The sequence below is a fragment of the Mirounga angustirostris genome, unplaced genomic scaffold, assembly GCF_029215605.1.
Source record: "Mirounga angustirostris isolate CCGP_5_RB_7025 unplaced genomic scaffold, mMirAng1.0.hap1 SCAF_12, whole genome shotgun sequence".
NCBI classification, from domain to species: Eukaryota; Metazoa; Chordata; class Mammalia; order Carnivora; family Phocidae; genus Mirounga; species Mirounga angustirostris.
The window spans coordinates 69,805,536-69,817,781 of NW_026991720.1; positions in this window are offsets into that span (position 1 = coordinate 69,805,536).

Here is a 12,246-nt window from a genome sequence, read left to right on the forward strand (position 1 = left end):
GAGCATCTGGTATATGCCAAATTCATTACATGATTATCTCATCTAATTTTCATTAAAAATGACTGTCAGGGTAGCACTATTATCATTCCTGTTTTACAGATAAGGAAACCAAGGCTTAAAGAATTTAAATGTGGGGCGCCTGGGTGGCTCAGTCGGTTAAGCAACTGCCTTCGGCTCAGGTCATGATCCCAGGGTCCTGGGATCGAGTCCCACATCGGGCTCCCTGCTCTGCGTGGAGCCTGCTTCTCCCTCTCCCACTCCCCCTGCTTGTGTTCCCTCTCTCGCTGTGTCTCTGTCAAATAAATAAATAAAATTTTTAAAAAAATTATTTTCAAAAAAAAAAAAGAATTTAAATGTGTTAGTGATGATCACACCAAGAGTCAGGAGGCAAATCTAGGTAGGCTGATCCCAGAATGTCCATTCCTAACCACCTCACTGTAGTATCTTGAACAGGAAAGAACCCTGAAAATACTGAAGTACTATTAAATACAGTTAGATTTCACTCATGAGAATACTTAAGACCTAGTGATTTCAAAGGAGAAAAATGAAGAATATTTATTTACTAAGTCTTTTCCTGGCTACCAGCCTGGTAATATAATATTCATCTGTCTGTCTCTCCCTCTCTTACTCTAACATCATGGCTTATAGGAACTCCCATCCTTTCTCTCTGACTCAAAGCTGGGTATCCAGTAGATATTCTTTGTGTAAGTCAAAACTGCCACCTTCTTCCACATTCAAAACACAGTCTCAGGTCACTGTGGTCATTGTCCTGACTAATAGTTCCCAGCGACCAAGAGAAAATCTATACTCTGTACCCATCATTGTTGTCCAGTGAAGCCATTGTAAAATGTTCTTCCCTTACCTTCATCATTGAACAGATGGTTTTCCTGTCCACATCAACTGTTGTGGTATTGAATCCACAAGATAACATTGCTCTGAGCCCTCAGCTCTGAGCAGGAATATCAGCGACATCTGCTGTTTGACTCTGTGTTATTTCCTTCTTGCTTTAGAACTCTAGCATTGAGCCTGAGGGAGCTAGCTAGACAATGTGAGTATCACCTCACCATGACAAAATGAGAGTGTGCTCTCTTCATGTCATGAAGATATTTCTTCCCCAGGCCTTATGACAACCAGGGAAAGTGGAGCAGGGCTGGCTGTCAGCCCCCAGAATGGGTACTGGTTTTCTCAGGAACCGGGCTCCTTGGAACCTCATGGAAATAGCCCCTGGCAGGTCCACTAATCAACCCTCAGAACATGTCCAGATAAAACTGAATCTGCAAGAGATAGAGTTGGGGTATTATTCTGGCATTCTGGATATGTTGTCAGAGACCCATCATCGCTCAGTCAGAGGATGGCCAGTATATTATAACCTATTCAAGTGTCCACCTGCATGCTCTAGGGGCGTCTGTGTGGCTCAGTCGATTAAGCGTCTGACTTGATTTCGGCTCAGGTCATAATCTCAGAGTTGTGAGCTCAAGCCCTGCATCAGGGCTCTCAAGGAGCCTGCTTAAGATTCTCTCCCTTGGGCGCCTGGGTGGCTCAGTCGTTAAGAGTCTGCATTCAGCTCAGGTCATGATCGCAGGGTCCTGGGATCGAGTCCCACATCGGGCTCCCTGCTCGGTGGGAAGCCTGCTTCTCCCCCTCCCACTCCCCCTGCTTGTGTTCCTGCTCTATCTCTCTCTCTGTCAAATAAATAAAATAAAATCTTTAAAAAAAAAAAAGATTCTCTCCCTCTCCCTCTGCCCCTCCCTGCCCTCCTCCTGTCTCCCTCTCTAAATAAATAAATAAATAGATAGATAAATAAATAAATAGATAAAATGCATGTTCTAGCTTGGTATCAAATAGTTTATAATAATATTGTTAAGTATTTTATTTATGATTAAAGCTCAACAATTCTGTATAAATTACAATCTTTATATTTAAGATATCTTCCAATTTCATTTCACTATAAAAATATTGTAGAAAACTATAATATTGCCAATGTATTTATGTGTCGATTAAGGCATAAATATCAAGCCAGTAGAGGACATGTCTAATCATAGAGGCAGCACTGATAAGATCTTGGTTCAGAAAGAAGCCACTAGAATAAGCCTTCTTTGTTAATGCAAATAAGAGGTAAGAGTTAAACATATATTTGCAAGGCAAGTTTGTGTGGGAAGGATGTAAAATAACCCTTTTTTGACTCAATTTGGGCTGTTTTTTCTGACATCCCCAGTATGCAAACTCACCAAGTGGGAAGAATAGACAATATGCATAAGAAATAAAACACCCTTTGGGAAAGAAGAATTTGAGAACCTAACCTCTGCTCTCCAAGACTCAAATTAAGGAAAATTGGCAGAACAGACCGAGTTGCCCTCTCTGAGGTCCACTGGCAGAAATGGATTCTGAAGATCCCCAAAAGAAGTGAACCAAGTGGGAAAGGGCAGTTTGGACTGTCAACATGGAACCTTTGGGTTCACAGGAAACAGGCCAGGACTGGTTATAGCAAAATGAGTTTGGAGCTGGAAGTCCTTTGGGACCGAGCCAGCTTGCTTTGGGAAAGAAATTGTTGAGCATGCAGTTATTCTAAATCAGAACCTCTTGGTCCTGTGGTCACCACAGGGCTGGCAAGGGCATCTCTACAGAGTGGAACTAGCATTCTAGGTCTTGTATGTGACCTATCATGTACAGTGTCACTAGGTACAAGAAGCAAGAACAAGAGTAGACTCAAACTTCCAGTTGTCTCTCAGTCTGGCATTTGGATATAGGATTAAAATTTCATGCTATTAGAATTAAGTAAATCCTAGGGTTCTTGGGCAAATGTAATGTAAAAGGATGCAAGAAACATTTAGTGGCTTTCTCGCAATTAAGAACATTTGGAAGCATTAGCTATTCAATTTATAATAGAATTATTTATACATATATCCCCCCAAAATGATGAAGCGTCCTTATATTGGCTTTTTTGCTTACACATCTTCCTGTCCCAGCTGCCTTACTCTTGTTCCTCAGGATTATCTCCCAGATGAACCACCTATACCCAAGTCCTTGTCTCAAGTTCTGCTTTGGCGGGGGGGGGGGGGGGGGGGGGGGGGGCACAAATTAAGACAAGGACTTTGAGAAGCAACAGTGAAATAACCAAATTCCAAGTGGGGATAAAAGCTTGAGCAAGAGCACAAAAGTGGAATAGGGGGTGTTATCTAGACCATCTAAGTAGACTAGCATGGCTCTAACGCAGGCTTCAAAGTAAGGCAATGATGAATAGTACACTAGATAGAAAAATTTTATGAGAACTCAAACTAGAAAATTCCAAACTAGAGTGATTTGTATGTCAAGCTGAAGAGTTTGGACTCTATTTTTTTTTTAACATGTAATGATTCATAGAAGGTTTTTGAGCAGTGAAATAGCATGTTCAGATATGTATTTCAAGAAGACAGCTCCAACAGAGATATGGAGGACAGAGAAAACTGGGGAAATAGACAAGTTAAGACTATCGTGTCCCAGGTGAGAAAAAAAAATAAGGCCTTGAACTAAGGTAGTGGCAGTAGAAGTGGAGAGGAGGGTAAATATTGAGATATTTAAGAGAGAGAATCAACTGGAAGTCATTATAATGTGATGGCTAATAGTGCAAACTCTGGAGTCAGAGTGCCTAAATTTCAATCCCGTCTCCCAACACTGCTCAGATATTGCTTGGGGCAGGATCTTAAACTTTCCAAGGCCTGGTTTCCTCATATGTAGTATAGGGATATTAATAGTAAATTTCTTATAGGGGTATTGAGAATTAATTGAAATAATGTTGAGTTCTGGGCACAGTGTCTGGCAGATCATCATCATCATCATCATTGACTGAGTATAGAAAGTTTAAAAAAATAGTTGAAGATAAATAATATTTCTATTGGTCAAAGAGTACCAGATTTTTTTTTTCAGAATGCTTTTTCAGAGTACTACATCACCATAGTAAAATATAAAATGATTTCTGTCTATATCTCCTCCCAGAAAAAGTGAAGTCAAGTGTTATTATTCCAGTTGAGATTCATGTAGAAATAACGATTTGCCTAAGGTCAAACCGACTGCAAGTTGCAGGACCAAGATTTGAACCATGATCTTTTAAGATCGACTAACCCCGATATGCCTCTGAGTACTAGCAGGTGCATGTTCTGTGGGGTATGTGAAGATAGGAGTTTCCCCTTCTACAGCAGTCATTTATGAACAGCCTATTCTGTTACCAGAAAATCTCCTAGAGGGTCATTACATAAGACATTGTACTTGCTCTGATGACTACCACAGAGATGATTGGGATGGGAAGGATATTGGACAGCTACAGTATCCTGGGGGTGTCTTGGTTAATTCTCTCTGCAATTCAGTGAGGTGAAGTTGTTCATCATTGTTTTCCAGAATGAGGAAATGTATGCTGAGAGAAATTGATCTACTTACCTATAATCACAAGAGCAAAATGATAAGATGTGGACCTTGAGTTGCATAATTCTAAATCTTAAGATGTGGTGTTTCCAGGAAAATGCAAATTCTAAAGATGCATTTAGATGAACACAGACCAAAGTGGAGTGGAGACTGAGAACCTTAGAATCAAAGATACCAAAAATTGTTGAAAGTAGATCAGAAAATAGATGATGAAAATCCAGAGGACAAAGGCAGAAGTTGTCATGGAAGTCAACAGACCTGGGTCAAGCACTGGTTATTGAAAATGTGGGGGCAGGGTTTGTGTGAGAGAGGGTGGGGTATTCAATTAGAAGGTAGACAAGTTTGGCAATGGGTTTTATAAGTGGATAGTGGGATTTGAAAGAGGAATTCTTTTTCTTGATGGCACTTCCCAAAGAGTTAGGGATTTCTTGCCATACTATATTCTTGCCATACTACAATCAATGCCTTTTTTTCTGAATTAAGTAATCTTACAGATTATACTGCACTGAGTTTCTGCCATTGGGAAACAAGAACCTACATTATTTTGTAAACTGAATTATTTTCTGAAAACACTAATTTGGAGAACCGGATACTATAAATTCCCATCATTGGCTTGGAAATTAACTTCGTGATTTTCTTATATTTTCTATTAATATAACAGTGTGCTGATATATTGACTGTGAAAGCATTGCTAATTGTCTTCCTTCAAATCTGTTCTTTCCATTCACCCTTAGCAAAAATAACCCAATTTTATTTGGGTGATGATGTTACTAGCTAAAAGGTGACATGTTGCACATTTTCTTGTGAAAAGATATAGCTCAAGTCAATGAGATGTGAGCAGAAGACCTGTGTGAGACTCCTGAGAAACTGTAGGTTGCCTCTGAAGACTCCTAAGGATGACAGAGTGGCAAGATAAAGGGAGATTAGATCCTTAATAATCCTGGAGCCATCACACACCAGGGGCTGCCTGCCTCTAACCACCACCACTGTGAGTGAACTAGGACTTTCTTGTGTGTTAAGCTCCTATTACTTTAGGTTTTCCCATTTTATATGACCAAATCTGATTCTAACCAATATAGGACTAATTAGATTGAACCATCATTGACTTAGTTATTGTCAAATGTTAGGTAATCTCACGTTAAAACAGAAGTAAATAGCGATAAGTAGATGATTCAAGTAATTAAAATTTATAAATGGAATTTATAGCTGAGTTTGGTCCATGAAGATGAATATAATAATTGTTTGAAAGCTGATCTAGGAGGAATGAGTCAAAGTTAGGAAATAATAGATAAACACTGTCTTGAATTTCTTCTACATTTCCAGTATTACACACACAGAGCATAAGGAACAAAGACAACAAAGTGTTTGGACTATCTCCATACATAATTACCATTCTTAGGATAAAAGGGAAATGCTTAAATAAAACAGAAATGCAGGAATTCATTTTAATCTCCATTATGCACTGAAGTATCTATACTTTTCTTTTTTTATACTTTTTTATTATTTTGTTGAAGAAAATGTGCCATTTCTAAAGGTAATATGAATCTTAAATATAAATCTTATGATAATTTACTATACATTTGATTAATAATAAAAGAAATACCAGATTGTGAAAAAGTCATGAATATGCTTACTAAAATCTCTTCCCAAAATTTTGCTATAATTTGGCTATAATTTTTCTGTTTTATCATCTGTGTGGGGTTCCTCACCTGACTGCATAATTCCAGACTGAAAAAATACATCAAGAGGTTTTGATCACACAACATGGTACTTCCAGAAGGAAAGAGAGAAGGTAAGAAAGGGCTGTGGACAATACTAAGTGGGACAGCAGGCATAGTTTTAAAGTCTTCTTGTTAATTGGGAGAATGAAACATAATTAATGAGAGATCAGATAAAGATAATCAGACTCAATTTCTGTCAGGAAATGGAGAAGGGAACTCCAAATAGCAAGTTTCTTGGCAAAAAGAAACAGATCCATTGAAAGTGTCACACTAATCAGAAAGTATCACTTGTATCTTCATTTTATCTTGCTTTATGCTTTATTACAGAGTAATTTGTCTAACCCCACAACCTCAAATCATCACTTGCTTACAAATGAGTCTCAAATGTCTATCTCCAGGCATCACTCCTGCCCTAAATTCTCGACCTGAACACCATTATCTTCACGTGAATGTCAAATAGGCCTCAGTAACCCAAAGACGTTAAAAATGGAAAGTAACTTCTCCCCCCACCCTACTCCCAACTTACATACTCTCTACCTTGGTTAATGTCATCACCTTTACTATCAATTTCTACCTACTGTCTCTCTCATCCCCAGATGGACTTCCCCCTGCAAGGTTCCTCCTTTTCATTGTCATTGCTAATGATCTAAATTACCCACCATTGCCCCAATCTCTTGGACCACTGGACATCCTTATAACTGGTCTCCATCCTTCCTGTCTTTTTCCCCTTCAAGTGAAGACAATTTATTTTCTAAAACTCATATTTAACCTCCTTAAAAAGCCTTCAATGACAATCCATCCCTTACCACCGTTATATTTTTACCTACTGTCACTTATTTCCCATGACCTTATGCTGCGATGACATGAAGCAATTCGTGTTTCCTCAAAAAAGATAATGCACTTGGGGCCTTTACGACTTGCCTGGTGCTCTTTCCTCTGCCTGAGATGCCTTTACATCCCTTCTCTGCTGTTCATATTGCCTGTATACATACATCTGTGGCACCTTCTTTGTGCTTCCCTGTCAGAATGAATTGTTCTCTCTTCTTTGTGCTCTTAACGCATTTAGTAAACACATCTATTAAGACACTTATATCCTGTGTGGTGCATAACTTTTTACTTCCCTTTCCACCACTGGGCTGTGAGCTCTTTGAGAGCAGAGACCTTATTTTATTCATTTTTATATCCTTAACATATAACTCCCTATCTTGTACATAGTAGGTATTTGGTTTTTCCAAATTGATATAAAATATACTGCCATGTTACCCAAATAAAGGTTTTTTGTTTTATACATATTCCTCTCTCTCTGAAAAAAAAGTTATCCATGACTTTAGTCGTATTCTCAAAAGGTAATGACTTGAAATGAGCAGGGACTCAAACCTGGGAGATACTCGTACTATTATTGCATTTACAGAGCACATTTTAAGTTCACCACAGTGCTTAATAATCACCCTAATTATTTATTAAAATTTAACTCTCTTTTCCAGTTAATTAAACTTGCATTTGGTAAAGCTATCCAATTTTGGCAGATAAGCAGCTTTTCTATGTGTATGTATATGTGTTAAAGGCTGACTGGATACAATTTTAATAGCAGTAGAAGTTTTCAAATTCCTCTCTCTTCTTAAATACATTGCAACACCACTTCTTTAATATAGGAAGGCTCTCCCAAGGAAACAATGAGACCTATTGCCTCTAAAGGGGTAAATCTTAAATAATTTAGAGAATTGTTATTTTCTTCCTTTATGTATCCACATGCTTATAGAAGTACCTTTAAAAAAACACACACACATAAATATTAAAAGTCTATAGCATGGGTTTTGGTCCTCCTAAATAATTTATCCTACTATGAGTAAATGACCTGGATTTTATCCTAACAACAAAAAAATGCAGAGCCCTTGTTACTTCAGACATTCCCATCTCAGAAATATACTAATTCCAACACAGTGTGTTCCTTTTCTAGGAAAAATTTGCCTTCCTCTCTGTTTTTGGATGTAGGTGCTATTTTTGGAGTCCACAAGCAGAGGCAGACACATCTTACAGATGTGCAGAGTCTCTGGAACTGCTGATATGATTCTGGAGCTTCAATCACAAAAATATCACACTCCAGTAGGAGTCAATCTGCTTGTGCACCATTCTGTAAGTGGCTTCCTCTGGACATCCAAATTGGAATGGCATTGAAAGTCGATTACAGGTTCTCCTTTTCTTAAGAGGGCTGTGATTTTTTTTTTCTTTTTTAAACAGTTTGTATTATGTAATTATAGAATATTTTAAACATAACACAGAAATACAGAAAATAACTTAGCCTTTTACATAACCATCATCTAGATTTGACAGGTGTTAATATTTTGTCACAATTTACTTCAGATTTGTTTAAGAAATCAAACTGTTTGATATTCTAACTCCCACTCCCCATCCTTTCTCCCTCTCTCTCATCTAAGTGGAAATACACTAAATAGTGGTATATCTAATTTATGGATGGTACCTTAACATAATAAAAATATAAAGGGCTTCTTTTAACTAGGAACTTGACGATTACAAGAAAGAATGGATTCATTTAAATTTGCGAATCCATATGCTAGAGTCTAGAGCAGGAACTGGCAAACTTTTTGGGTAAACAGGCAAGTTAGTAAATATTTCAGGTCTTTGTTGCAACTGCTCAACTCTGCTTTTGTAGTGCAAAAGCAGCCATGGACAATAGACAAATGAATGAGCATGGCTGTATTCCCATATAAATTTATTTACAAAAACAGATGGCAGACCAGATTTGACCCACAGCCTATTGTTTGCTGACCCCTGCACTAGACAGTCTAGATTGAACCATTTAATTTTATTAAAGTTACCTAAAACACAATTATATTTAGAATAAGCTGCAAGTAATTTTCACTGCTGTTCTTGTAATAACTTCTCCAAAAGAGATAAAAATTGCCTCCAATATCCATTCTCCCCTTCTTTTATAGTGATACAATCTTTAGTCCATGGTGGTCTGGAATAAAGAGTGATTTCCCCGTGTGATTTTCCCATACTTCTTTGTAATTTGTGGCCATATGACTAACTTGTACCCAATAAGCTCTCAGTACAGGAGTCACATGACAGCATCTGTGAATTTCCCTTAAAAGAAAGCTGGCATATACCCTTTGATACTTTTTCCTATGCCCCCTGTATCCTGCTGCTTGAAATGTGGTTGCAATCACTGGAACTCTATCTTAGCTCAAGAGGACATGAGCCTCACCCTAGGAATGAGAGAGCAACAAACTGGAAGGTCCTTGGGAACTTGATAGGAACAGATCCTATTAGCCATGTTATCCTTCAGATGCCCACCTCAATATACCTTTTGATGAGAGAAATAAACTTTAATATTATTAATCATAGTAATTTGAGGTTCATGCAGCCATACCTAATTCCCACTGATTTAACTTTCAGGCCTCCTCTGTAGGCAATAGGCCTCCTCAGGTCCACCCAACATCAATACTCCTGTCTAACAGAGTCTCCTCCCTACACATCCAGATTCTGCATTGTTCACTTCTCTTCACCATGGAACCGGCCTAGGGCTTGATCATACTTACTTTAGGAAGTTACACAAAATGTAAAAAGAAGTTATCAATCTCCTCTCCACAACTGTTCAAAAGCATAGAACTCAAATGCTATACGGACACTTTAGCCCTTTTATTTCCCTAATTCTGATTAATACTAATACCGATAGTAGACTCAAATAGTAAAAATTTCAGTGTGCTTTTTCTAAATGCTTGAGCCTATTACCCTGAACAACAAACTTCCTTTAGCTATGTTGTTAAGTGTTGTTTCTACACTATAATGGCAGTTGATGTTGTTACTTAGGCTGCCACAGTTGGAGCTGGAAAAAAACAGATTCCAGACTGGGCAAAACCTGAAAAGAGTTACCCCAATGCACAAAAACCATGTAATCTGTACTTTGAACTTCCTATCACATGTCACCCTAAATATAACACCCTGGGCTTGGAGGAATTCACTTCATTCCTATTTTTATATAAAACACTTTTACTCATCAGATCCTAGACGATGACTGGAGGAGGTAAGTTGTAAAGAGAATTACAATCCCAATTTAAATGTAATTTAAAATAAGAGAAAGATAAGCAGATACAATTAATATTTCAAACATGGAAAAACTACTGGGGAGAAAAGAGCCAGAATGTTAATGTTGCTTATCTCTGACTGGTGAAGTTATAGGTGATTTATTTCTTCCTTTTGATTTTCTAAGTATTCTACAACAAACATTTATTACTTTTGAAAACAGAAAAAAATGTATAATTCAAGTTCCTGAAAAACTCGATTAAATAAAGAAAACACGTAGAATGAAAAATATGAGGAAAATCAACGTGGCACGGCAATTAAGAGCAAATAATAGATCAACAGTTCTCATTTATCCGCATTAAAAGAAGACAACAAAGACGTAGCTCCCCTGGAGAGCAAATGACCCAATGTTCAATTTCGCTTTGGTTAGTTTTGAAACACCTGTGCAATTAACTGTCCAATCTTCTCTTCTCTGAGCCTTTGAACCTCAGTTTCCTGCTCTGTGAAATTGTACCCATCACTCAGAGCTGCTGGGAGGACTGAAAATTGATGTGAAAGCACGTGGATTTCAATTTCTAGCAGATGAATAATCAGTTCCTATCACTGTAATAGCAGATTTTCAATCAATTCCTGAAATGCTATGTAAGTGCACACTGAGCATCAGTGCTGTGTGGGAAACAAAGATAAATGGGAAAGTCTCCCTGCACCCAAGAACATCACAATTGAGTTAGAAGGATAAGACATATACCCAAATAGTTACAATGCAATGTTCCTCATAAGAGAAGAACACAGCACAATGAAGTTCAGGGGCAAATTAAGAAAGGTTTTATGTGGCAGAGTATTCCAGTGTAAAATAAAGAAACATTCTGGTAACAGAAATGCAAATTATGAATTCGAGAGTTGGCTGTCCCAGCAACTCTGTGACCCAGGACAGGGTTACAAACCCTTTCTGAGTTTCAGATTCATCATTTTTCCAATTAGGAGGATTTTCCCAGATGATCTCTAGGGTAACTTCTGCTTTTATAACAAACCCTGATACAGTATTTCATGTAAGAACTGATCTAATTTCTTCATAGCTACAGATATATATAAAGATAGCATGTGTGTGTGTGTACGCGCACATGATATATAGAATAAGGGCATATATATGTTTAATCCTCTCATATTAACCTTAAAATACAAATGCAGTTATTATCAGTCTCATTTTTCTGCTGAGGAGCTGAAGCTCAAAAAGATAAACCGCTTAAAGTGACATGACTAGGATTCAAATCCAGGCACTCTCCAGTCAGTACCATCTGAGTGAAGCCTCGAAAGATTTTTAGGATTCTATAAGTAGTAATGAAAAAAGGAGTACTTTCTAGAATGGAAACTCAGCATGTTGCAAAGGCAGAGAAGTAGGCGGGCAAGAGGGCTCTAGGGAGGCAGCATGTGATCCCAGAAAGAGTACACCCTTGGACCTGAATACAGGAGTTGGAATATTTATTCATTTTGTGTCAGTAATAAGTTTGCGTCAGTACTCTAAGCTTTAATTATCTGTAAATTAAGGATAACAGCATGTACCTTGTAGGGTTAAAATGAAGATCAAATAAGAGCATGTAGAATGCTAAACCCAGTATCTGACACATGGTGGGTAACTGAAGCTATTACTACTAATGGATGAATAGCCTAGTTTGGCCAAAACATGTCAGGATAGTGTGAGAAGTGGACAATGATTAGCAACAGAAGTAGTGAAGATAAACTTGGGAAGATCTTAAATGTCTGGCCGGAAAATTTGGATTTTTTTATGACTTAATTCAAGGAAGGAATTTTGTATGTCTGAAGTCAGTATTAAACTTGTATGAGTTTCATGAGCACTCTTGTGGTGGTGAGGAGGAAGATGGTACTGAGAGAGGATTCCTGGGCTAAATAATAAAGATGTATGGAAAATAATCCAAATCCATTTACGAGGACACTGACTCTGACCTCCCACTTTACAGGACTGTTGACTTTTCTGGATAAAAAGATACATTATTGTGTTCTGGAAGTGTCGATTTCTTAAAGGCTGAAATTATAGAAAGGAATTTTTAAATAGGAAATGATTGAACTG